Source organism: Pseudopipra pipra, chromosome 11 (genome assembly GCF_036250125.1).
Source record: "Pseudopipra pipra isolate bDixPip1 chromosome 11, bDixPip1.hap1, whole genome shotgun sequence".
NCBI lineage: Eukaryota > Metazoa > Chordata > Aves > Passeriformes > Pipridae > Pseudopipra > Pseudopipra pipra.
In genome coordinates this window covers 19,018,747-19,044,826 of record NC_087559.1, presented here as the reverse complement: position 1 = coordinate 19,044,826, position 26,080 = coordinate 19,018,747, and the positions used below count along the sequence as shown (strand labels likewise).

Below are 26,080 nucleotides of genomic sequence, written 5' to 3'. Positions count from 1 at the left end.
CTCTATCCTCCCCTCAATGTGTGCCCTGCCAGCAATTAAACTTCCAATTGGGAAATAAGGAGAATGGGGTTGAGGCTGCATCACTAAAGGAATAAACATACATCAAATAAACTACAGCAAAATGACAAAAAGTGTCTCTGCAAAGCCAGTGATGATGTTGTTAAAAGAGCCTGTGACAGCCTCTGAGTAAAGGGAACCCAATGGCTTTACCCATAAACAGACAAATTGGTCTCTTCTGGAGACAGACATCATTCCAAACAATGGGGGTAGGAATCATTGTCCTCCCTGGGAAATGCCCCACATCACCCATATGCTGCAGGGAAGAAGGTGTCTCTACAAATGTAGTTATTGACAGCAGGGTACAAACCCCACCCAGCCTCAGGATTATCCTGTCGCTGTTAAGGCTGTTCAGCATTTGAACACATGCTGCTTGTTTGGGGTTTATTTTTAATGAACGAATGGGATGTGCAGTGATACTCCATTTTTAACCCAAATTCTTGCCTCTGACTTCTTTTTTTGCCTCAGTGTCCCCACCTGTGAAACACAGCCGGTGCTAAAGGCTGCTGCCTCCTCCCTCAGTGGGTGCTGGGGTGGTTGGCAGCTTGTTCTCTGCACTGTGGAATGTCTGAGACCATTTCAGGTGCCACAGTAGCACCAGAGTCCTTGTCTGCAGAGCAGGTTTTACTGAAGCACAGCACCAAACCCCAGGAGGGGAAAGCAAGGTACAAAGGTACCCTCAGCAGCACAGCAGCCTCTGCATGGAGCTGCACCCCCACAGCACATGTCACCTGCTATTGCTTCAAAAAATGCAGCTAAACTGGCCAATATGGAAAGTAAAATATACAGAAGGAACAGCACACATATCTCTCTATTTCCCAAAAATACTGGGTTTCACATCACCCAGCACTGTTTGAGTTTTGTTTCAGTTCCCAGCAGTTTCTCCTCTTTGCAGACAAGCTGGAAGGTGTCAATGTACAGGATTCATTCCTGTTTCCACAGAAAGCAGCAGTGAAATTATCTGGCTTGCTGTTCTTGCATATCTTCATTGCTGGGGCTAAATTATTGCCAAGAATATAGCTAAAACCGCTCTGTCTCTCCTCTAATTTCCAGCCTTCTATATAATAATTTCTTCCCACTTGCCTGGGCATTATTCTAAAGGTAATTGAAATCACACTGTGTGTGACAGCACATACAGGTTCCCTTCAGCTCTGTTTTGGCAGCCATTAATCCAGAAGAGAAAAAAAAAATTGGTTTGAATTTATCTTAAAAATTAAATCATGTGAGATTCTGGTGAAAAAATGATAGTGAAAATAATTTACTCTTTGAGAGTGAATTTGTTTTCCCCCTATAACTCTTAGAGGTCATAATTGTTGCACCCAGCAGGTAACATTTACTTAGAGTTTATCTGTTTTTATTAATACGCTTATGGAATATATAGGGAAGATTTTTCTGAATTCAGGAGGGTGCCAAGACCTTTTACAGTTGTATTTATGAGCTAGAGAAACATCCTTGCCAGTCACTGGAGCCAGGACACCTCACCCTTCACGTCCCAGCTGTTAAATCCATCCCAATCCGGGTAACTTCAGTCCAGGCAGTGCAGTGCTGAATTTGACAGGGTAGGCTGGAGGATTCTGGCTCTGGAATGCAACAGTTGTACTGGAGAAGCAAGGCAATGTGTGGCCATGACCCAGCGCTCAAGCCCAAGTTCTCCCAAGCAAACCCGTGGGTGTTGGAATGGTTTGGTCTCTTGCTTTGTGCAGAGGCAGCAGTGGTCACTGAGAGCACAGCAGGTGCCTTGGCTTGCCAGGCCGCTTGGAGACAAGGCAATGCTGTTCCAGGATGTGTTCTCCTTGGGGAAAAGCTTGGAATTGTTTCCTTAGGGTGTGTTAAAATCCAAACTAACATGTGACGTGCACTCTGTCTGTGCTCACGTCCTGAGCTGGTGTCAGGAGGGCTCCTCTGGGGATCTTGTTCAGTGGAGCTAAAGAGACCCAAAATGGTCCCTCTGGCACCTTTGCCAGCCCTGGATGTGGCAGCACACGGAGTGGGAGCTGTGCAGGTGAGCTGGACGAGCCTGAGTGCAGAAGGGAAGCACATTTCAGGTTGATGCCCTTTTGGCTGCAGTTTTCAACCTGCAGCCAGTCAGGGAGGAACTTCCTGGCTCTTTCTCTCGTCTACAGGTCTGCTGTAGGACAAGGATAATTCTGATAAATGCTTATTAGTATTTCCCTGAGTTTACAGAGGTAAATAAAAGTGAGATCATTGCGGCATGTTGAGCTTTGTCTGCTTTGACTCTCAGGGAGACTCCCCTGAGAAGGTGCTGGACTTTTAGCTGGTGTCAGAGGTGCAGATGATACTGTGTAAGAGCAAACCAGCCACTTCAGTGTCATTCACTCACCACTTATCAGTATTCCTGCAAACACGCCTTTTCCTGGGACTACAGAGCCCTTTTGGACTCCTCATGCTCCAGCTGCTTTTCTTATGTGTCTGTACCTAATCCCAGGTGTCTGAAATGCACAGTGTGAGGTTTTCTGTCTCTGAAGGTCAAAATCCTCACAGTGACATCACTGATTTGCTTTCAAACAGGCTGAGGCCATGGAACTATTGGGAGGTTTGAAGTGGAACACATAAGGAAAAGTAAATAGTAAATCCATCTCCCCAAACAACTTCAGCAGTGCAGTAAAAATAACACAAAGAAACTAAGGCAGAGTGTAAAATGAACCAGCCCTGCAGCTCATGGGGTCTAAGGGAGCAGGAGGATGGATACCTTCCTCCAGTCAGCCCCAGCCAGCTCATTCCACAACCTCACAGCAGCTCCAGCTGGTCTGGAACTGTGCAACCTTGATGGTCTTCTTTTTGTTTTAAATATTGTGACAGTGATATAAATTGTTCTTACCAATATGTATTTCAGTAATGTTTTGCACTTATCTGGCATCTTTGCACTGAAGAATCTCAGAAGTGTTTAACAGAAGGGAGTGAAATCATCTCCATTATTTCCACAGGGAAAGCTGAAGCAAGTTTGTAAGGACCTCTGGTGGGGCTTATATTAGAGGTCTTTTCCAACCTTAACAATTCTCTGATTTTGGAGAGGCAGCACACTCAGATTTTTCAGTTTAGGGTTATTTTTCCTGTTCTTTTATCTCTCTCTACTGGAATGCCATTCCAGAGGCCGTGGCACAAGGCCTTGGGTGCAGGAGGCCCCTTAGCCTGCACGATGCCCCAGCCACTGGAAAACTCTGCCTAGGATTTTGGTTTGTGTGTGTTTTGACCTTGAACCCTGGAAAAGAGAGAGCTTTCTGTTGTTTGGTGACAAATTACATGGCAAAGATGAAGAGGGGAACGGGCTGGGAAGTGTCTGTCTGGACACACTGTCATCCAACAGAGGGATCTCACGTAGGGAGGCAGTTAAGAGATCCTGGTTGCACTGGAGAGCCTGGACTTATGCCAAAGGAATAGCTGAGAATGATGAGGAAAGTGAGACAGGAGCCAAACACACAGGCCTGCTCATGTATCCTTTTAGTCCTTCTGGATTTCCTGTCCCAGTAGAATTATTTTCCTCCTGGTTTTGTGTGCTCATGTTTACATGTTGAACCACACTGAACCATCTCCCTGCAGGGAGCTCCCTTGGCTGCACAAGGGCTTTATCCCAAAATGCACATCAGCGCTCTGGCCCTCACAAAGTGCTGTTTCTGTCTCCTAAAAAAGCATCTGCTCCCTCCATCCCTGCAGAGAACTGAGAGGTTGGAGTGATATTGGAAGGAACACATCCCTGGAACAGCAAACCAGAAAGATTCCCCATCTGTGAGGAGGTACTGGGGGAGAGTGAACACAAAAGATAGGGAAGGAGGGGGAACAGCCTACAGATGCTGCGGGGTTTGGTGCAGGGGTTTGAGGTTGACAGCCTGGGGTGACAGCCTGGCTTTCGGGTGACTTACTCTGTGGTTTGTCACAAGGGGAACACCTTGTCTGTCACTCCTGAATTACACTTCTGCAGTGCTTCCCAGTTCTTGGAAGAGCTTCCAGTCCTCCTCAGTCAACAGACTTCAGAAGTAACCATAGTAGTGTCATCCCAGAAAACTAATGGAGCTGAATGAAATATGGTGGGTTTATGATCTGAGGGGTCTGGGGAGTAAGAAGTGAAGCAGTAAACAGAAACTCCTTCTCAGTTTTGGGAAAAGGATTAGGGCACTTCCTTACCCCTGGCTAAATGCAGTCAGTAGGATGATGCAGTGGGATCCCATGGGAACACGTGCTGCACAGATGTGACAGGCAGGAAGAGCTGCATGGAGTACTTGAGATACTGTTTGTGGGTGTTATACTCCCAGTATAAAGCTCCTGATCTGCCTCCACATCCGTCTGCAAAACTCCAGAAAAGTAGCGGAGAAATTTTTGTTCAAAATTTTTCCTTTTCAAGGGATATCAAATCCCCTGGAAAAACAGTGGGAAAGATCTGTTAGTTGGTTGGCCAGATCCTGGTTTACTTGTTTTCATTCCATGTCTGTGATTTGCTGCTGTTTGCCCCATGGCAGTGTGTGAGCATCACTGGGGCTGGCTTGGCAGAGCCTGTGCTGAGCCTGCTCTAAAGAGCACTTGGAGTTAAGTGAAAGCTTAGCTCAAGTTTCACCAGTCGGGTGTAAACAGTGTTGCTTTTTTATGTAATCTCTGATTTTAAAACCTAAACTACCTTGGGCTGCCCTACACCAAGAAACATCAGCGATCCAAGCTGTGCTTTGGGGTTTATTTCCACATGTATTGAACTGCCCCAGTACCAGCAAACCCCATGCAGTTCAGTGTCACAGGAGATTGTTCTGCAGAAGGGAAGAGGTGAGGGGAGGTTGTTTCCTCTGAAGGCTGGAGAAGCCTGACCCATAAATTTTTGACTCAGAGGTGCTGAGCTGTTCCCAGAGTGTAAAATGGCTCAGTTTGCAGCTCGTGGGGTCTGAGAGGAGGATGGATGCCCTCAACCAGTCAGCCCCAGCCAACTCGTTACACAACCTCAGCCCTTCCAGTGCCTTGCAAAAGTCTGGCAGGGGAATGGGCAGGGCTCAAGGAATACTGTGGCAGCTTGGAAAGACTGATACATATTTAGGAGGATAATCCAGAGAAAACATAACCATGAATAAAATTCCAATTAGAAGATAAAATACTTTCTGCTTGGGCATGAAAGTTACGGTTCAGCATTTTGATGCTTCTCCATCATTTTGTTCCAGATTTTGAGTTGTAAGTTGCTAATCTGCTCCATTTTGGGCTGAACGAATATTACCTGAGAATTAGTCTCGAATTTAGGAAGTGATTCAGTTCTGGGAAGGCACACGTAGCATCATCATCTCTGCGAGCCTCACGTGTGCTGCCGGAGCTGCTGCTCCGTGTGGCAGGGCTGGGGAGGGCCCTGACCTTGCAGTGCGGTTGCTTTGCTCGCCACAACTGCACAGGGATGGCTCGGGGAGCTCTGGAGCTGCTGAGCAGGAGCTCCAAGGTCCGGCCCATCTCGGCGGGGTGAGGTAAATGTGCTGAGCAGCACAGAATCTCCGTCACTCCTGCGCTTCCCGGCGAGGACTGACCCAGCTGCAGCCCCGGCACGACCGGCTGGAGCTCCGGTGGTGCTGCACCTCCTCCGCAAAGGGAACTGCCACAGCTCCACCTGCGTGTTTGATTTTATTTATCCACGGCCCGCGGAACAATGAAGTCAGAGGTAGGTGAATGATGCAGTGCAGAAGTTGCTGCAGCAGGAGCTTCGCTACGGAGATGATTTAATGTATCATGATTTAATGTATCGGGCTGACGGCGGAGGGAATATTAATAAATTCTGTTTGTGCACGTATTGGGCTGGGGGGGGCAAAACAAGGCGTTGTGGGTGCAGCAGATGACATTTTCTAATTAAACAGCTTTCTGTTCTGCCTGAAGTAGTCATGTACAAAGGTTTTGCTTCCCTGCTAATGATAGAAACCCAGGCTTTTCAAGGCAGAGCTATCCATTTAACTTGCTGGAAATAAGGGAATGTCGTGTTTCATCCTTAGAAATGCATATCAAGTTCTCAGCAGAAAAATAAGGATGTTAATCATCGCAGCTGATGTGCTGTGTTATGTAGATTGCTCGCATTGATTCCGGGCTGTGGGTTCAGGTTTCTTATTTGCATTTCGTCAATCAAGCCCGTGCCCACCCTGAATCCCTTCGGGTGAATTTCTGGTGATTTTGTTGCTGGATGTATTTATTCCTCTTTGTGTATCTGCTTTTAAATAAATCACCAGAGCAATAAACAATGCTACAGCAGAGGGAGCAGAATGTTTGGGGAGGCGAAACCCTTCTGTTCCATCGCTGCAATCGATGCAGTTGGGAAAGGAGGGGTTTATGCAAACCATGAGTGTGTTCCAGGGTTATAAAAAATCAATCTCCTGGCTGTGTTGTCCATAGGAAGGTGTGGATTCATGGGACACACATGTGAATAGATTCTCAGCAGAGTTCCCCAAGCACAGCCCATGCACTGGCCTGGGTCTGGAGGTGTTCTGTGCTTATATAAGGGCTGGCTGGCAGTTAGGGGGTTGAGTTTGGTTTTCTATATCTCTTAGTATTTGTAAGGCATTTCTTGGGCTTAATGTATTTTTTACAACAACTTTGTTAATACCTGTCAGGGTCGTTGGGTTTAAAAGATATTTGATTAATGACAGTAGATTGATATATTTTTATTTTAATGTGGTATTAATTGGTGCTGGTTTTCCCAAGTACCAGTTATTCAAAACCGCTTTGGGTTTGGTTTGACCGTGTTCCCTCAAAGCTGTGGAGTGGTTGGAACAAGGGAAGCAGAAATCAGAGCTGCCACCAGCACCAGGGCAGGAAGTTGCAAGATTCCCATGTAAAAACCAAAGGTCTCAGATGAGCTGCTTCTCAAAAAGTCGTAGAAGCACAGTTGATGCTTTTAGGCTTTGCACAGCTGTTTGGTTTGGAGACAGTGGGCTTATGGAGCTTTTAATTTCTACAAATAGCTGGAAGTAAAGGGCTGAAAAATACACTGAAGTCATAAGCTGAGTTAAAATTCATAGCCAGAGTGCTGTTTTATGGGAATTCTTATAAACAGAATGAGAAATACCTTGACTTGTCATATGCTCATTGATATGAATGTCAGCAGTGTTTCTGTGCTGTGGAATAGGGGTGGGATGAAAAAGTGAATTTGGACCTACATTTTGTACACTGTGAAGGTCCCCTGGTCAACAGATTTGGGGGGTGAAATGAGATCAGCATCTAAATCCAGAGTGTCTTTAAGCAGACTGGGAGGTGCCAGTGGTGTGGCAGCGGTGCAGCACAGGGTGTTTGGGGGTGAGACACTGTCACTTTGAGAAGGTCACAGGCACAGACACTCAGCCTGGCTTCTGCAACTCCAGACTCGTCTGTTCTCCCACGTTCTGCCAGGCCTTGTGTGTGGCCCAGCACAGCTGAGGAGGAATGTGGGGCTCTCTCCTTCTCCCCAGCCCAGTCCGTGCTGGGCTCCTGAGGAATGGGCCACCCATCTCACCCACGTGCAACACCCATGGGTCCAGCCACCAAGGGAGAAACTCTGCTTCCTGCTTTTTTAAGTGCTTGAGGAAGAGAAAAATACTCCTGTATATATCATTAAAATGACTTTTTCTGTCACTAAATTATCATTTAGGTTTAAACATCATACCATTGGAAAGTAGTAATCTATGAGGGTTTTTTTCCTAATTCTTTTTGTTTCTGAAATAAATAAGTTCACACAGGTTTCTACCTCAGTTAAATGGAATAGGAAATACTGGTTTGCAGCTGAAGAAAAAATATAGGTTTTGAATTTATATTTGCATATAATTAGAATTGCAGTACTTGTGCTTGTAGTTATATCTGTTGTCAGATGCCTGAAGATTCAGAGCCTTTCCAGGTATGGTTTTGGCTTCCCTGTAGCCTGGACATTAAGGATTGTGCACATTGGGCATGAAAGGTTGGCACTCTGTACACAAATTGAGGGGGGATTTGGGGAACTTAAGTCCTTCTGGGTGAAGTCATTATTTTGTGGAGAGCAGAGAGACAAGGCACGTCTCATTCCGGAGGGACTCCAGTAAGAGGGAATGTCCCCGTGCTGAGCAGCAGCACAGCCATAAACCCTCATTTGCACAGACACAGCTGCCAGTGGGAGACAGTCTGGGTGAAGGGCAAACGGTGCATCAGCAGCTGCCTGAGGCTGGGGCACCTTTGCATTGCTCTACCAACAAATTCAACTTGTTTTTAATGTGTTTAACACTAGTGATGAGCAGGCAGGGCTCTGAGGAGGATGCTCAGCATCTCTGATGCTCCTGTGCTGCTGGAACAAAAGAGGCTCACGCTGGGGAACACTGGGGGTGAGGCTGGGACTGTGCAGGGGATTTCTGGTGGGCAGCAGGGGTTATCTAGGGGGTATTCCATGGACAGCCCTCATTTTTTAAGACTCTTCCCGGTGAATAGCAACGCTGTCACAGTAAGAAATGCATCCTCAGCAAGGACAGCCAGAAGTTTTGGTGACATGGAGGCAGCTGGAGTTTAAACAGGTGCATTATGCAGATGTAGTAGTGTTGGTCTCCCAGTGCTGTGACATTACTTCTTCCCCAGACTTCAGTGAACTGAAAAGCTTCAGAAGGAAGCTCACATTTTCCAGGAGAGAATTTTTATTCAGGAGGAAAAAATTGCAGGCAAGTTGGATCTTGTTTTGAGACTTCTCCCAGGCAGAAGCCACTGCATTTGTTAAGAGGGGACTCCTTCAGGGGCAGAAACTTCAGATTTGTCGAAGCATGGAAGGTTACCAGGCTGCTGTGATGTGCCCATTGGAAAACTAAGTCACCTCCTGAAGCATGAGAATGGAGATGAAAGGAAAAACCTCAACTTTTTTAAAAAAACTTGCTTTTCAGCAAGGCAAAACTGTATGTCTGTACCTCTTACAAAAAACTGCTTCCTCCTACAGCTACAGTCACCAAAGTGAAAAATCCTCCTGAAATTCAGTGTAACCCAGGCTCCTCATTCCTTTAGGTCTCTGGAAAAAAAATCACAGGCCTTGTACATGTGAAGACTGAGCAGATGGAGTTTAGGAAGAGTTTTAGCCACTTTGTTAGAAGTTTCCTAATTTAAGGAGTGGGAACATGAACCAAGCTGATGCTGTCCAAGGGGTGTAGTGGCTTTTTGTACTGGGAGGTGCTAATTTGGGTGCTGACAGTCACTACTCAGTGTAGTAGCATTCTGAGGTACTGGACTAGGATGTGGTTTGGCGGGGGAGGAGAGCTGAGCCTGCTGCTGTTGTTATCATATTTTCTGTTGTGATAGCTGGTAGATGTTCATCTGGAGCTGCAATGAGAACTCCTTCATATTTAATATCAGGCCTGAGGTGCCTGGGCCATAAACTTAAGGAAAATTAATTTCATGGACTCTGGATCAGATCCTTGATGAATTATCCTGGGTTTGTGGGGTTTGTTGTTTTTTGTTTTGTTCCATGAACATAAAAATAAACACATTAAATCAGAAATACTTAACTTTTTCTCCTCAAATCATTTTTATAAACATTTGGTGATTTATATGCACAGCACAGGCACCCACAGTACAGATGCAAATGTCTTCATTTTTCCAGATGGAAAGACTGAGGGAGAGGAAGGCAGAGAGTGGTTTGTTCAGCTGCAGGGGAAAGTTGATCTTAGAGCAGAGTCAAATTCTAGAAACCCTCGTTGCAGTGCTGAGCTCTCCCAGCAGCCTGGGAGCATCAGGCAGTATCACTTCCATGTGCTTGATCAGTGAGACAGAGAAAGCAATGTTTCCAAGTGTGATTTGGTGTGTTTGGAGGTGCTGTGTACGTGACATCTGCAGAACATGGTGGCTGGCAAACATTTTTAGCTCCTTCGGGTGAAACCAGATCTCCAGGTGAGTTCCACTCAGAGTCTTGCAGGCAATGCTGAATCGACAGTGCAACTGAAATGGGTGTAATCACACATTATACACTACAGAGTATCTTGTAAAGCATCCTGCTTTTTACTTCTGTGTGTTATTCAAATACAGGGAAGCACAGCTGGGCTGCCTTGAACTTGCCATGATGAGCACAGCAATCAAAACAGCGGAAACAACTAATATTTACAGACACACAGGAAAATGATACTCATGAAAAGTCTTTTTCTCAGTCTTTTCCAGTTTTCCCAAGCGCTAGGCACTTCTGAAATCCACCCTGCAGAGGCAGAAAGCATCAGCAGCACAACTGTGATGCAGTTGGAGGGCAAAGGGGAGAAACCCAAATGTCTTGTGGGGCAAGGGTTGGTTGTGATGACCTCTTTGGGCTGGAGGCAGATAGTTCCATACTGATGTTGTGCACTCCAACAGTATTTTGCTAAGATTCAAGCCAAGAATTGAATCAATTGAAGGAGTTTTGAAGGCAGCAATCAGCGGAGGAGAACACAGGGATCAAAGAATGTGCTGCAGAAAGTGGCCTGTTGTGCAGCCACGTTTATTATGTTACTCAGAGTGAGCAATAAAGGGTGTTGGTTCAGCTGTGTGCCCCTTCCACAGGGCTCCATCCAGAGGATATTCTTGGATTCAGTTCCAAAAGAAGAAAAAAAGTGTATAGCCTTTTAGACACTGCTCTCTTTTTCCTTGTTTGATAACTGCTGCCAAAGAGGGCTGGCCTCAGATGTGTTTCTTTCCAGCAAAGGGCCATAGGAAAATATTTACTGGTACCAAGACCTTACTATTGGATACTATCTGTAGGACACATTAATATAACCATGATGTTTTGTATCTCTTGATTAAGATGATGAATGGACTGATGGAGAAATAAAACACTGTTGTGTAATCAGCAACAGAAGTGGTGAGATGGGAAATGGGGAGGGGAGAGCGACACCCAGTTTGAAGTGTCTGAGCAGAAGGCATTTGTAACCCAGGGAAGAGCTTATCTGGGCCATTATGCTCTTAAATCAGTGGCACACATGAATTTCAAAAGCATTGCTGGGGATCGGAGTGATGGGAACATGAGCCTGCTGATGGAAGTGTGGAAAGCTGGGTGGAAAGGAAACAAGCCAAAGAAAATAACCGCAGGGTTAAATTTCACTCTGCTCTCCTTCCCTCCTTTTCCCTTCCTGTTTGTGTGTTACTGTGAGTCCTGTTGTCATGGGACTCCTCTGTAATGCCATTTGTTTTGTCACTTCATCCCACCCTGAACTTTATACTCTCCACTGCTGCTTGCTTGGCTGCTCTGTTAATCTGCTCTCCTGCACCACGCTTCAGGAACTGGGATTCTGCTCGCCCAGCACAACCTCCCGCTGCCATCCAGCCCCCTGTGCCCTGCCCGAGCAGCACAGCATTCCCAGCCAGCTCCACACAACCTCTGCACCGGCGGGCAGGGGGATGAGGGGCCCAGGAACGTGCCCTGAGCATGGCTTACCTGCCCAGAGAGGATGAGGAGGCTTTGTGTGCCAGGGAGAGGAGCCCTGGAGCAGAGGAGAGCTGCAGGCTCCCAGTCTGGAGCCAGCTCTTCCCGTGGGATCAGCTGCTGTGGAGTGTGCAGCTCCCCGGGGTGGCTGTGCAGGACTGGCAAGCCCTGGAGCACAGACTCACCTTGCAGGCAGTGCTGAAGGGACCAGGGAACCCGTCCTGCCCGGCCCCTGCCCCCCTGCAGCCTCCACAGCCCCGAGAGCTCCGGGTTTGTCCTGTCCCCATTCCTGCAGGAGACCCAGCAAAAGCCCAGCCCCAGCTTTCCGTTCAGCCCTCACAGCCGCTTTTTGGGATCAGATAAGGAAACCCACAGAGGAGATTTATGAGCAACTTCTGTTTGGCTCCGGAGCTCAGCCATCAGTGGGAGTGAAAGAAGGAGCTGTCAGCTGGAGGAGAATACAGAGTATTAGTATGCAAAAGGAGCAAAACCCCAGCAATTCACATTGCTGCTGAGCTTTCTGCATCCTGCTACAAGCTGTTTGCTACAGCAGTGTCAGGTCTGGGAAGGCTGAAATAAAGCAAATGCCTGGTGTGCATGTTTGCATATCAATACCACAAGTGTTTGCTGGCTCCATCTGAGCAGAACAGAACCGGTGCTTGAGGTCGGGAGCACTATCAGGGCTTGAAACCCTTGTGCCTGCACTTAGTGTTCTGTTTGCTGTGCAAGCTTTTTGCTCTGGCAGGCTCCAGTTTTTTGTCTGAATGCTACAGCTTCCATACAGCATTCTGGGTACTGTTACATCATCCCTTTGCGTATCCTTCTGCTCACAATAGCAGATCTGAACTGCTGTGCCCACTGAAAAACGGTTTCAGCGCCCAGCAAAACATCCCAGCTGCTTCTGCCTCGATAAACTGGTTCCTGGAAGCCAAACAGGACATCTTGAAGAAATCCAGTTTGTGCACCAAACCAGCAGATGAGTGGAATTTTTTGTTTGTGTAGCTTTAGATTTTAATCAGATTGTGAACAACCAAGTTTACCCCTTTATCCAGCCTTCCCAGTGCACTGGTGTCCATGTTCCCAAAACTGGCATTATTAACTGTTTTAGAAGCTCTCGTGACTCCCGAAAGTATAAACTGCAGGTTACAGTGGAAGTGTGACAGTGGAGATATGTAAGAAGTTGCCTTTTATTAGTTTATTTGTTTCTGTTAGAAAACTATTTGTCTATAAAAGGGAAAGCAGCATTCAAACCCAAGATTAACACAATATTGAGATATATAGATATAGATAGATAGATAGATATATTTCTGAAGGATGTCCTTGAGTGAATGTCCTAAGATCCAGTTTGGATCTTAGACTTTGGTATTAGAGTAGGACAAACTGTGGTGAGAAGACTTTCATTCTCTGAATGAAAGCTGGAGAACTGTGTTCCTTGATTTATCATTATGGTCCTGCTTTGTCTCCCTTATCAATTGCTCAGAATTCAGTGGATAAAACTGTATATAATGTTTGCTACCTGGATTGACTAATACCTTGGCTGAACCAAAGCTGGGCTTTCTGATTCAAAGGGAGCTAAATCCCACTTTTGGGCTGATGCTTTGGAGAGCACAAAGCAGGTGCTGCACATGCCATGGTAAGAACATGGTCACAGGAACAGAAACCCAGTGCTGATGAAAGGGAACCACATCTGCTGGGAGCCAAATGGGACCTGACCAAACCTCATCTTAGACTCATCTTCCCCTTGCTTGTGAGCACAGTGCAACTGTACTATTGAATAGATTTTATTTCCAGTTGCTTTTCCTATGGGAAAAACAAAAACACCAAAAAATGTGTGGGTATTTGAACATACAAGTGAGCCACCCTCTCAGGGTGTTTACCCAATCTTTTAAAATTTCACTTCCTCTGACATTTTTATTTATCTTGGCACATAAATACTGAGCCAAGCTGTTTTCCCTTTCCTGAGCTCAGTGTTTTTAAAGGAAGCTGATGTTCAGCCTTGCTAAAGAATTTCAGAGCCCTTGAGAGGAGGACCGTGGATAAGAAGAACGATGCACATCTTGCAGGAATGTCCTCCCAAATTTTCTGCTGCTCACAACAAACTGAAAAAATCTCAACTCAGAAGGACCATGTGATGCCAATGCTGCAGGTCTTGTATGATTCAGGATAATATGATTACAGAAAGTTTAAAGGTTAGCCTGTGTTCTGTAAATATATGATCTTGTTATATGAATTTTCTTATCCTAAGCCTGTCTAGAATGGATGAAACAGCATTTCCAAGTGCTTCACAAGGCCTGTCATTGTAGTGGAGGTTTCTTAGCAGCCTTGAAAGCATTTGAATTACTGTATAATGATATTCTGTCATCTCTTAGCAAGGCTCACACTCTAAACACTTTTACACACAATAGAAATTAAAATGGAATTGAGTAAATTCTGTCTCAAATTCACGGACTATGTAGTGATTGTCTGGGTGCTTTGGATTAAATATAGGCTCGTGTCTATTAGAGCTGGGTTACCTGGAGTAACAAATTGTAACATGTAAAATGGTAAAGTGTAAAATAGGTCAGATGTGGAAAATCAAATATTAACGCTTACTGTACACTTTTTTTTAAAGTCTGTGCTTCAGTCTATTCTTCAGAATATTGAAAAAGGAAGCTTTTTTTACTGTAAATATATAATTTATTGGGTGAAAAAAATATTTGGCGTGCAATGAATTTTTCCTAAAAATATACAAATATAGGAGGTATGATGATGTTGGAGTCCTCTGCACATGAGCCATTTTCATGGTCCCATGATTCTTTGTTGATCTCAGTTTTCCAGCAGCCCATGAACTTTCTCAGGAGCTGTGGTATCACCTGAGGAAAATTCATTGGGGTCATGTAAGAAAACACAAGCAAAAGCAACCATGTGCAGTTACCCTTTTCAGGGGGAAACAATGAGGTCACTGAGGGACATCAGAGAAAATATATCTTTGAATATGCAGCTCATCTATAGGAGCAGTTTCCTCTGTAGTTGCCTCCATGGACACCCCAGTGAGACATAAACCCAATTTTATGTCCATCAGCCCCTGGGCTGAAAGATGCTTTGTCCTCCCCGGGTTTGTGCTGTCACTTCACACCTTGTCATGACTTCTCTCACTTTAGACTTTCAGAATCGAGTTCCCTGTGCCTGATCCTTCCCCTGAGGATGTTGCCTGTGTGGTTTTGGTATCAAGGACAGGCTCAAGCAACCACAGATGTGAGTGTGAGGGAGCCAAGTGAGAAGTGATGGATGCTGGCACTGCTTGGAACATCATCCCTCCTTCTGTGGGGAGGTACCTGCAGAGAGGAGCTGGTTGTTCATCCTCCCATATCTCAGCAAAGCATCACTGCTCCCTGGGTGTGCCCAGAGGCAGCTACAGCACCCTCATGGTGGGTAAATGTCTCTGCTGACCTCTGTTTAGAACAATACCCAAGTGTACATTTGTTTCTCACACAACCAGATGGAATTTGAGGTGTGGGAGATGAAATATGAAGCTGGTGATTGAACTTTACAGCTCACAGCAGAACAGAAAACAGGGACATGTATCAAAGTGAAGAAATGCTCATGCTTTTCAAGCATATGAAGATATAACAGGATTTTTCTTGATGATCTTTGATAGCCAGCCAGCCAGCCACCTTAATTCATGGCTCACACAAACTGCTGAGCAGCAAACTTCAGCCTGCCTGGGGTGGTGGGTACTGGAACTTGCTGTACAAAGGTTTCTGTCTGCTCACTCTGTGCAGAGAATCCCCCCTCCTGAGGCACATTTCTGGTACCTTGGTGGCAAAAGTGGGCTGTTAGAAAGAGGAGGAGGAACTGTGCGTGGGTTTGGTCTGAGGAAGTAGGTCCCTCTGCAGAGGTCAGTTGGTCAAATGATGAGCTAATCTAAGTCCTAAAGCCATCAGATACGATCTGTCAGGAGATGCAAAACTTATCATTCCTGCAGCAAGGGGAATTCAGACTGGCTGTGTGACATTTTGTGCTTTGTACCTCTGAATCTATTTTGTGACCAGTCTAACTACTAACAAAGTTAGTGAAATTCTGAGGTAATGTTGTGGCCACCTCCCACAGTTAGCTAGAGCTCTTAAATGTGCATATGTGATCTTTCACAACTTAAAATTGGTGTGTTTTCATTCCTTCAGTTCTTAGAGGAAAAAATGCCTGACTGTTTTCATGCACCTGAACAGTTAATGAGAGCCTGCCTTGCCTGATTGTACCTGTCACAGCACTATTTCCCTAAGGATAGAGACACCAATTTGTGACTCTGTCCTGACAGCACAGAGCAGAGACTGCCTTGTATTGGTAATGTAAAAGAAATAAAGGCTTGTGGGCATGAAGTGAAATGAAAATACTTGAGACTTACTGTTGAACTATTAAGCCCTTCCTGAGCATTTTGCCAGCTTTGGTCTGATTCTGACAGGTGCTCTGTCTGCAAGTGTTCTAGAGAATCAGAACTAATGGAAATTAATATTTTAATTGATCTTTTCAGTTGTGCAGAAATAACTAGATGGTCTCTGTTCCCTAAATAAGAATAGAAAAAAGAATAGAAAAATGTGTGACCAAAGCTGGTCGCACAGCAGTCCTGTTCCAAATGATTGGATCACTGCAAAGAGCCTTCTTTCTTTAAATAACCACCCTATTAGCTGAAGAATGGTGGCACGGCTCTGGAAGGCTTTTCTGTGACACTAAATTATGCCTGTGCAGTATCTAACTCCCTCCTCTGAACCTGACCTTCATCTGCCGAATTCTGACGGCCCCAACTTGAGAAACCCTCACCGAACCCTGGGTGAGGTCAAGCCTGGCCAGCTGAGGTACTTTATATAATGCCTTCTGTGCCCAGGCCTCTCTGATCCCGAAATAGCAGGTTTGCTGTCCCCAGACAGCTGGTGGGACGTTGGTGAGCACACTGTGAGGCAGCACAGCCACGGCAGCCCTTGCATAAGGGCACGGTTTTTTGGCTGTGCTTGTGTGAAGAAACCACAAAGGCTGTTGGCTGTTGAATAGGTGCTTTATTTGTAGGAAGACGTTTGTGTTGCACACTGAAATCCTTTGGTGGTGTCCTGGCAAAGCACAGCAGCTCTGGTGCTCCCCCAGCCCTGGGACAGCCTGGCAGAGCACAGAGAGCTGCCCCGGGGTGGTGGAGCTGCCCCTGGTCAGCAGAGACTTCACAGGGTTCTGCCTGAGGGTCGTCTTCTCCCTTCATCTGCAGGGCTGACTCCTACACTAGACAATTTTAATCCACCCCTCCACCCCCAATGACACAGTTCCCTTGTCAGGGTGGAGGAGCCAGCGGGCAGTTCCCCCTCAGTGCAGTGTCCATTTTAGCTCCTGACGTGTGCTTTGCTTGCCAAGACTCTTCCTGTACCAATCAAGGAGGGTTTCTTTGTGGGAAAATATCCATTTTGTTTGGCTGCCAGAGTGCTGCACATTTATGGACCTTTAAATTAAGAGGAAGGAACTTTGGGTTGGAATAACATGTTTATTTCTTATTATACAGTTCTGAAGCAGAACCAGAAGTTGGACTTGATGATCCTCGTGGGTCCCTTCCAACTTGACATATTCTGTGATTCTGTGACTTTGCAAAAGCTGGTTTGGTCCTTCTCTGCAAGGTTCCATAAACTTCCTTAGAGGACTGGAAATGCATTTTTCTAATAACTGAAGCTCTTTTTCTATTCATTTTTATCACAAAAAAAAAAAAAAAAAGAGAGAGAAATGGTTAGCCAGAATATGAGGAAATATATTTTCAGTATTCACAAAATGCTCCAAACAGCTGCTTATTTTTATTTGCCAAAACAGGGTGGAGTAGTGAGTTCTGTGGTTGAGATCACCACCACCAAGAGAGATGAGGTGTTGGCTCAGTGGTGATGTAATCCCAATTTAATGGTCACCATTTTTTAATTCTATAAATACAGAACAGAATTCTCAGACTGTTTTTTCCTTGCAGTCTCAGCACAGAGATTCCTTGTTACCTTGTGCAAAACATCTGCAATTAAAATTCCCTCGCGAGTAGGAACAGTTTTGTCCTGGCCTGGCTGCATCTCTAAGCTCTGAACCTCTCCCAGCCATCCTGATGATGAATACAAATCATTTCATGCTTTTGTTTGTCAGCACATTAAAGGGCAGAAACAAGAGAGGGAGTTTAATTTGGAACATAATCGGTTCTTCTGTGGATCTGCAATAATTAAATGTGTGTCTACGGAGGGGCAGCCAAGACAACACCGTTCTTACTCACTCAGAGCTTAACTGTTGCTTTACTTCAGAGAAAACTGGGAGTAAAATTTGCAGCAGAGCCCTTTTTAGTGCCAGCACTGCAAGATTCTCCTCCATAAGTTCCCCTCAGCTGTGCCCTGCTGCTGACCCTGAACTGTCATTTGCAATAGGACTAAAATGCCACCTCCCATGTTTTTCCTAGAGCAAGCTGGCATTTCATGACAACTGAATGTGAAGTTGCCTGATGTAATTACTATGAGGAGTAATAGAGAATAGACATTTTGAGTGTCTAAGGAAATGCTGTGTTCTGAAAGCTTACATATTTGGTTGGCTTCTGGCAGCAGATCCCTCCTGTCAGCAAATCCGAGGAATGCCTTTGCCACACTCTGTTGCTTGGCGAGGATTAAGCTCCAGTGTCCAGCTGAACCAGACTAATCCTCAGGCCCGTGCTCAGTGAACTATTTGTGAGCCTGTTGCATAACGAGTCGGGGGAGCCCTCCTGGCTCTTCGAGAGCCCTGGGAAGCTGCTCCCACAGCCCCGTGTCGGGGCAGCACGTTGGGAGCAGCCCGGGCTCAGCCGGGAGCGTGGCTTTGGTGTGGGGTTGGGTGGCTTCGGGCACCCAGAGCTCTGCACCTTCCAGCTGGTGAGTCTGAGTGGGTCATGACACCAAGGCCGAGAGGGTTCAAGTTGTTCCAATGATTCCTGAAGTTGCTCCAGGCTCTGCTGGGTGGGGATGAGCCTCTGCAGCTGCTTCCCCCGTGGAGGAGCCTGAATTCCTGCCTCTCTCCAAGCATTGAGCATCTGTCCCACCCTGCCAGGCACTGTCCCTGCTGTGCTGAAAAGCTTCTCCCAGGCTGAACCCTCAGCTCCTGATGGATGGCTGAGCTCTCCCTCTTCCCCTTTTAGGCAGAGTGAAATACAGAGCTGGTGTAGAGTGGAGAGGAGGTCCAGGAAAGGCTGTTGAAGCAGAGGTGTGACTTTTCTTCCCCTACATCATGAATTGGCTCCCACAGAGTTTCTCTCATAGAGGAAAGAGGGAGGGTCAGGGCAAAGAATAAAAGATAGTTGTTTTACTCAAATTGGCTCTTTTCTGGACAGGTTGACATGAGGCAATGCCCATATCCAAAACCATCTGGTCCTTACTGTGCTGGGCCGTAAAACCAGGAGTACCTCCTATACACTGAGTATCATAAAGAAAACTTTATATCACACTGGGGACTGGGCAGTTTTATTGTTCCTTCCAGAAGGAAGATGAGAACTTGCCCGGTTTTTATTCCAGTGTATATCCACACTGTGTAAATAAATTTGAGGTGAGCACTTTTAAATGCATTTTTACAGCTTGTTTTGAAGGTAATGGAAGCAGATTAGCAATATAAACTGCTACAGAAAGTCCTACTTATTACCGTAGGAGACTTGACCTGAAGATAAGCATGACCTGGAGTAATGACAGTCGTGGAGGCTGAATTGATGCAGGTGAAGAGCTGTTGAGAGCTGGGAGATACTTGTGTCTATACACATGGGGTAAAGTAGGATATGTTAGCATAAGAACATTGCTAAAAATAGCCCAACAGCCCCCTGCAGTGTGTGGCTTGAAACAGGAAGATACACAACACAAACTGTGGAGCTTGGTTATCTCACAAATTATTTCTGTCTCTCTATTATCATTCAGAGGACATACATGACTGCAATGTGCACAGCAGCATTTCGGGCACCTGCTTCAGTGAAAATTCAGAACTAAATGTTTTTCCTTTGGAATTCATTTAAGAAGACCTTTCTGCTGTCGTAAGGACACAGTTTCAGATGCTGCTCTCAAGTCAGTTGTTGGCTAATTTAAAAATGCTGTTGCATCCTACCCTGCACTGCTGTCTCATTTGCCTCACCCCTGGGGTTTGAGAGCAAGTACATTCTGTAGAGATAAAAAAAAAAAGCATATTGTGTCTGCAAAATTACATGTACACATGTAAAATCAAGGGACTAAAATACTGGTTTTAAAAGCAATTTAATCAATAAAGGGTTATTTACTCTTTAAAGATTCAAGCATAACACCATGGACAGTTCAGGGCCAAGAGGACTCTGTGTGCCTCCAGCAGTTTCTACACCCCAGGGTAACTACTATGGCATTTGTGTTGTAGTGAAATGACTGGAGCAAAAGGGCCAACTGGATTCTGGGCATGAATAATCCAGCACCTCATAAGTACAGTTTTAGTAGTCTACAATGAATATAATAAATATATTTATATAAAAATATTTATAATTTAAATATAAACACCTTTCCCCTTATTACATCAATTATATAAATGTATGATTTTATATTATAAAATATTATGTATAATAATTATCTATAATTAAAATATATTGTAATATTTTATATTATAAAATATATAATATTATATATATTATAAGTATAAATACCCTTTCCCCTTATTTCAATTCTTCTGTTTGTGAAATAAGTTTTAAGATGCCTTTTGGAGCTGGAAAGGGACTGCAAGGCCTCTCAGATGGTATTTTGTAATTACGATGGTGCACCAACATTTAATGAGAGACAGAAGACACGAGGTTTTCCCTTCCTGGAACTCTTGGCCTGCAGCAAAGAAAAGCACCAGAACTCCACACGGCTGCTGAGCTGCCCCTGTTGGATGTACAGCTGGAGACTCTCCTCAGCCTCCCATCCCAGTCTGAGCAGGCAATTAAACCTTGGGGAAGCTGGAGCTGGTTGGGGAGGGATGGGGGGTTGCTGTGAAAGGCAATTAGCTGTAAATTGTACCTAAAGAGTTTAATAGCAGCTCATCTTCCCTTGCCTGCCTGTTTATACCTGAGAATTAGGTTGCTGTTGTTTATTTACTGGTTTGGAAAATACCTTCATCAACACATTCCCTTGGGTGGTGCCAGCGATGATCTGCCGATGATCTGCGGCTCAGCAGGTCCTGGCTGCTGCTGGGGCAGGGGCTGGCCTGGGCAGGACGGCAGCTTGGTTACCTGGAAGGCTTCTCTTCAGTCCCATTTCAGATGGAAGGCTTTGCTCTCTGTGCTGCTTGCTTTGTGGCACAGCCCTGGGGCCCCTCTCTGTCCTGCAGGGTTCTTTTTGCCGTGCTGTTCTTCACTCCCATGGGCAGTGACAGATATGAGGGAATAAAACCATCCCCACACTGCAGGCCAGCCCAGAGGGAAGAAATAAATAGTCCTTTTCAGGTGATTGCAAAGTCCTTCAGTTATCCCTCTGCAGTGTTGCAAGTGTTCTTCCTAAGGAGTTTAGGGTTTTGGTACTTTATGGCAGCCTTTCTGTATATATCTTTTAAAATGTTGACTTGGAGTGACCTCCTGACAACCTGCCTCATCTGCCCCTGTCCATCACCAAAGGGATGTTTCTCCCAAGCCATCACTGGGATGTTGACACCGCTGTGCATCCTCCTATGGCAGGATAGTGCAGAATTCTGGTTTGCATGATGCACAGACAGGGAAGTTCATAACTGACAGACTCTTTATTCCTGTTACGATTCTTTTTTCCCATTAATATCTTGGGTTGAATCTTAGAAGTGAAAGCAACAAAAGCATTATGGCTCATTCTGAATGTTTGTGGCCCTCTTTGTGTATTAATCTGCTTGTATATCTGTAAAATTTGGGAACTCTGGTGCTGCATATGTAAATAAAATCAAATAGGATGTCTGCATTCCTCAGTGTGGGGGCAGTGACTGTGGGCAGGAGGAAGAGCTGTCCAGGTTGTGAGCTGTGTAGAAATCTGATCCTTGGGAGTGTTCCCATTTTCTGCTCATTCTTTTTCCAAACGTTTTGGTGATACTAGAAGTGAGAAATTAATCTAGTCAGGTTATTTCCTGATCACCCTCCCCAAAAGAGAGTTTGCTCTTCATTGGCCTTGAAGGAACAGGAGAGCTCCAGTTCCTGGTTCAGGGATGGGAAAATGCAAGTGCCACTGCAATGCTTTAGTTTCATCCCCTACTCCAGCCAGGGGGTCTCTGGAGGGAAGAGTTTGTAAATATGATGATTTTTGTTTTGGCAATTGCAAAAGTTCAGCTATTGTGACTATTCACTTTTTAAAAAAATCATCTAAACAGAGACACCAGGGCTGAGACCTCCCAAAGCAAAGCCCTGTGCTGTCAGCAATAGGCACATATTTTCAGGAGTACAAACAGAGATTGGTTTTCCAGTGCCCTGTGGTGTCCCATGAGAACCAGACTCTTCCAATGTGCCCTTGAAATTCCCACCCTCAATCCTGGATCCAGATTTTGGTTTTTTTTCCAGAAGCTCTGAACTTGGTTGCTAAGGTGACTGTGCCATTTTATTTAATTTTTTAAAGGCAAAAGCCTAATTTGTGGCTTTAAACTAATTTCTGAAGGTGTTGGTCCATTGCTCGTGTGATGAGTATTGTGGTGATGACTATTGAGACCCTTCATCCAGTGGGTTACTGGGGGAGGACCTTGGCAGACTTTCATTGTCTATTCAGGAAAAGGGTTTTATAAATATAAAACCCAGCTCTTGGTATTGGCAGTAATACTGATTACCCAGGGAAGGGTATGTTGGATTAATAAAACTGAGATTATCATCTGGGCTTCCATTTTCCAGATTCCTACCAATACCAAGTAGATATTTTAGACCTTAAAGTCATATATTGAACTAAGACTGGAAAGGGTAACAGAAAAGACTGAATTACCTCTGATCAGAATTGGCTTGTCCTGCTATTTGAACACTTTGTTTACAAGTATTCTTTTAATATAGCTCATGACTTGCATGAAGATGAAAATGTTATTCCCGTTCCCTCAGAATTAAACATTTACAGCTGCAAATGGTGTCTTTTGTGCTTGTAAATTTTATCTTGTTAATATTTATAAATTCCACTACAAAACATACTTGCACATAAGGCATTAATGTAGATTTTATATTTTCTTACAGGGTGCCATAATATAAAGAGTATAAAATCTGAGTTGGAACATGCAGTAAAAAATATATGAGCTTTTACTACGCAGAGAGGGAACAAAGTAATTACAGTGTGATGTGTTTACTAACCTTATGAAATGCACTCTTTCTGTGGCTTAGAAAAAACCTGAACAAAATAACATGGTGGCTCTGTGTCTCCTCAGCTGGGATTCCCAGATGGTGGTTGATAGCAGCCAGTGCAGTTTCAATGGAACTATAAAGTTTTTTGGAAGTGTTGGACATCGCCGAATACGTTTACTGTGGTTTTGTCTCATTTTCCAGTGTTTTTCCCTTCATTTCATATGCTTTTGCTCCAATAAGATCACACTTGTTTCATTATCCATCTGTAAATCAAGAGCAACTCTGAAACAAGCCATATTGGGAAAACACAGATGAATAGTCCTGCTAATAATAATCTTCTTGGTGTCTCCTGCCCTGAAAATCAGTCCTGTTTATCTGTGTGTGTATTTGTACAGCCAGAATACTCTCTTCATCTTAGGATGAGGCAAAGTCCCTAAAGATGCTTAAAGCTTTTGTTCAGGGAAGGCTTTTCCCAAAGCTGTGTGTGTTTCCCCACACTGCAGGAGGATGATTTCAATGCAGATTTGTCTGTGAACGAGAAGGAGCCTCATTTTATCATTCTGAGAGTGATTGTACTGTGTTCTCTTGCCAGCAGGAGTAAGTTCTAGCAAGATGCATCTGAAAGATTTAGTGAAAACGTAAATATTGATAGACTTTTACTGTCATAAAACAGCACAGCTTAAGTAAAATGCATATTATGTCACCTGACCTTAAATTCCGTCCCGTGGGGAAATGACAGCTTCACCCGAGAGCAGCAGGACACTGCTCAGAGCTGGCACCAGGGAAGATCTGGCTCTTTGTGCTGACTGACCCAAATGCTCTTTAGCAGTGTCAGGTGAAATAATAACTAGTCTACTTCACTGCAGCATTTTAATATGAAATGCCACATTTACATGAACAGAAGAGCCAGACATGCCTCTCGAAGCTAAATTGTTTCTGCTTTCTTCAAGCAAAGGTAGTTGAGTTTTATCTCTTGGAGTATTTTTTGTATAAGAATACTCTGGGTATAAATACTGAGTATAAATACGAAGCTATTTCAGTAGAGTCTTTGTTCCAGCACCTGTCTCAAGCCTCTCAGGTTATTCTGATTACTGTCAGCTACGTCCTGGTTTTATCCTACCAGAGGAATTATGACACTATGTCACTTAGTTCAATCTGAAAGGTCATTTGGATTATTTATACAGCAGCCTTTCCATACTGCAAACCAAAAATGTACATCTATATTGAGCCTTGTATTGAAAATCATAAGCATTATCTATTTTAATATAATTAATTGAAAAATCCATATTATTTGCACTATTTAAGTAGAATCATAAGACTAAGGGAAGAGGTTGTTTACCCCAGCAAACTTTCTCTCATTTTTGAGATTGCTCTGCTTACAGAGCTTTAGATTTACAGCTTTTAAGGACCAGTTGCTAAGAGCTGCATACAGATTTGGGGGTTTATACCTGATGTATGTTATGCTTTAGCTGTAAATAAAGCAATAATGGTAAAGATCTGCATCCTCACTCCCCCACACTGGAGCCAGGCAGTGTGATCTGTAGCAGCTGATTCCCTAGGGCTGATGTGCCTGTTGTTTGAGCCCATGGAATATTAGCATTATTTCAAAACTGTCTGCAGTAGCTGGGTTTTGAGCACAACAAATACAATGAGGAAGGTTTATGTAACTGTTGTATTGACAGCAGGGCAGAGAGAGTCTGGGTGGCTCAGTTCTAATAAACCCACTGAACTCCAAAAAGAGAGAATGGGGCAGAGAAAACTTTCCAAACGTAGCTAATGCACCAACCACCAGTGTATACTTAAAATACAAAATTACATCTTCAACTCTCTTACTGGAGCCATCAGGGAAGCCTCATTTGAAATGAGCACCATGCCCATTTTGGTCTGGCCTCCTGGCTGGAGTGTGTCTGGCCACACTTCACAGAAACAAGACAAGAGGAGGTGCTTTTTTGTGCCTTTGTCTTTGCCCCAGAGGGAAACGTTCTAATGGCTTTGGTAAATTGATTGAATTATGTTTTGATTGATACAGACTTCGAACATTCAGTGTGTTTCCGGATGCTTCCTCTCACACAGCCTGACTTGCTCCAGGCGTTTGTTCCCCGTTTTGGGAATTTGCCAAGCTCTTCCTCACTAGCAGAGCTGCTCAGAGGCTGTGGTTACCAGACCCCCAGAAGGCCTGGTTAACTGCAGTTACATCCAAATTCTGCCACTTCTGCTTTCACATGAAGTCAGGTCTTCTCTGCTTCCTTCACGGACAGGGAGGGAGTTGCCTCCCCTCAGGGAGATGCTGTTCTGTCACCTGCAGCTGTAGGTGTGAGTCAGCATGTTTTGAGAGCAGCAGGGCACAAATAGTTCTCCCAAATAAAACTCCCTGATTTTTTTTCCCCCAAAGCTTATTGCATCCCTCTCTGTGTTGGTGTCACATGCTCGGAGTTGTATATGTAGAATCTGCTTTATGTAGAATTAAAGTGTGAGGAATGAGCCCTCTCACTGCACAGGAAAATTCTATTCTGGACAGAGAAAATCTGGCAGGCAGTTGGAATTAGTCTGAGTAAGGGATGTATCCCTGAGATTTTTACATGGTGATTTTGGTATAATAAAATTCAGCACAGACGAGAAGTTATTTTGTATGGAAAACTTTATAGAAATGTCTAGACTTTAGCAGGTTTAAAATAATTAATCTTTCATCTTTAGAAGTGAATTAATTGGAGAGTGTATGTGCCGTTACAATTCCCTGCAGGACCACCATGGAATTATGTAAAGCCATGTACAGCATATGCAGGAATTTTCACCAGATGTCTTTTCAAGAGTGTATCTTTGACTTAAAGGAGGCAATAATTTGTGACAGACTGTTCAACTTGTGTTTGGGTGGAGGAGGAACAGGAGGAGAGAAGGAACTGGGGTGGTGTATTTTACTGCACGGTAAAATAATGGTTGAAAATTTGGGAGAAACAATGGCCGATGTTTCTCCTATTAGCATGTGAGTTCTGTGGCCAGTCTGGGAGCAGGGTTGGAAATTGTACCATCATTATTACCTGAAAGAGAAATCTTATTTCTGAACACCCAGACAGAAGCAACATTTGCACTGAATTCCAGTTTCTGCATGGAATTCTGTTGTGCTAGGGGGGTTTGAATTCAGAGCTTTTTATTTAAACATGTGATTTTTTTTTATTTTATTTTTTGCTTTACATATCTTTGTTTGCATTGTAAGGAGGGTAAATCTAGGTCTGTGGGCAGGTTTTTATCAGAGCTCCTTTGATTATGTTTTAGGTGAGTTGTCATTGAAGGCCAGCCTTGATCATTCTGTCACAGTGTGGAAGGCTTCACCTTTCTTCAGTGTTAATGCTGCTTCTTCCTTGCAGCTGTCCTAAAATACAACTTGCTCTCCACAATCCCAGTGCTACCAAGTACAGAGCAAGAACTTTCTTCAGACTTAACCAACCAGAAAATCCCACCCTCCCAGC

The 26,080-nt window shown here is 44.5% G+C and overlaps 1 protein-coding gene and 1 long non-coding RNA gene across 15 annotated transcripts in view; one reads left to right on the top strand and one right to left on the bottom strand.

Annotated features, from left to right (window-relative positions):
• Window positions 1–26,080, top strand: part of IQSEC1 (IQ motif and Sec7 domain ArfGEF 1) — a 334,245-nt gene that overhangs the window by 229,028 nt on the left and 79,137 nt on the right. The window contains exon 1 of one of the 14 annotated variants that reach the window (XM_064668015.1): window positions 5,374–5,692. The exons of the other annotated variants lie outside the window; for them this stretch is intronic. The gene's annotated coding sequence lies outside the window, so the exon portion shown is untranslated. Of the gene's footprint in view, window positions 1–5,373; window positions 5,693–26,080 lie in introns of those variants that run through there. 14 annotated transcript variants of the gene reach the window in all.
• LOC135420495 (uncharacterized) lies at window positions 8,623–11,526 on the bottom strand. The gene is made up of 3 exons (XR_010433552.1): window positions 9,502–11,526; window positions 8,910–9,007; window positions 8,623–8,821 (listed from the first exon to the last, which is right to left on the bottom strand). It is a non-coding gene; the product is annotated as an uncharacterized LOC135420495 (long non-coding RNA).